General features: G+C 35.6%; 1 protein-coding gene across 1 annotated transcript in view; it reads right to left on the reverse strand.

The window, feature by feature from the left end:
• The window catches only part of AVL9 (AVL9 cell migration associated), a 77,474-nt gene that overhangs the window by 24,100 nt on the left and 52,075 nt on the right, over window positions 1–1,299 (reverse strand). The gene's annotated exons all lie outside the window — the stretch shown is intronic.

Genomic DNA, 1,299 nt, shown 5'->3' on the forward strand with positions numbered 1-1,299 from the left:
AAGAATGAAAAGAAATGAAGACAGCCTAAGAGACCTCTGGGACAACATTAAGCACACCAACATTTGCATAATAGGGGTCCCAGAAGGAGAAGAGAGAGAAAGGACCCGAAAAAATATTTGAACAGATTATAGTCGAAAACTTTCCTAACACGGGAAGGGAAATAGCCACCCAAGTCCAGGAAGCGCAGAGAGTCCCTGGCAGGATAGACACAAGGAGAAACACACCGAGACACATAGTAATCAAGTTGACAAAAATTAAAGACAAAGAAAAATTATTAAAAGCAACAAGGGAAACACGACAAATAGCATACAAGGAAATTCGCATAAGATTAACAGCTTATTTCTCAGCAGAAACTCTACAAGCCAGAAGGGAGTGGCATGACATATTTAAAGTGTTGAAAGGGAAGAACCTACAACCAAGATTACTCTACCTGGCAAGGATCTCATTCAGATTCAATGGAGTAATCAAAAGCTTTACAGACAATCAAAGGCTAAGAGATTTCAACACCACCAAACCAGCTCTACAACAAAAGCTAAAGGAACTTCTCTAAGTAGGAAACACAAGAGAAAAAAAGGACTTACAGAAACAAACCCAAAACAATTAAGAAAACAGTCATAGGAACATACATATGGATAATTACCTTAAATGTTAATGGATTAAATGCCCCAACCAAAAGACAAATGCTTGCTAAATGGATACAAAAACAAGACCCATATAAATGATGTCTACAAGAGACCCACTTCAGACCTAAGGACACATACAGACTGAAAGTGAGGGGATGGAAAAAGATATTTCATGCAAATGGAAATCAAAAGTAAGCTGTAGTAGCAATACACATATCAGATAAAATAGACTTTAAAATAAAGAATGTTACAAGAGACAAGGAAGGACACTACATAATGATCAAGGGAATCAATCCAAGAAGATATAACAATTATAAATATATATGCACCCAAAGAAAATTAATTATTGTGCCTAAATGACACAATAGACCAGATAGATTTAACTGATATTTATAGGACATTTCATCTGAAAACAGCAGTTTACACTTTCTTCTCAAGTGCACACAGAATGTTCTCCAGGATAGATCACATCTTGGGTCACAAATAAAGCCTCAGTAAATTTAAGAAAACTGAAATCATATCAAGCATCTTTTCTGACCACAACGCTATGACATCAGAAGACAATTACAGGGAAAAAAACATAAAAAACACAAACACATGGAGGCTAAACAATACGTTACTAAATAACCAAGAGATCACTGAAGAAATCAAAGAGGAAATCAAAAAATACCTAGA

The sequence above is a fragment of the Physeter macrocephalus genome, chromosome 5 (assembly GCF_002837175.3).
Source record: "Physeter macrocephalus isolate SW-GA chromosome 5, ASM283717v5, whole genome shotgun sequence".
In the NCBI taxonomy this organism is placed as follows: domain Eukaryota; kingdom Metazoa; phylum Chordata; class Mammalia; order Artiodactyla; family Physeteridae; genus Physeter; species Physeter macrocephalus.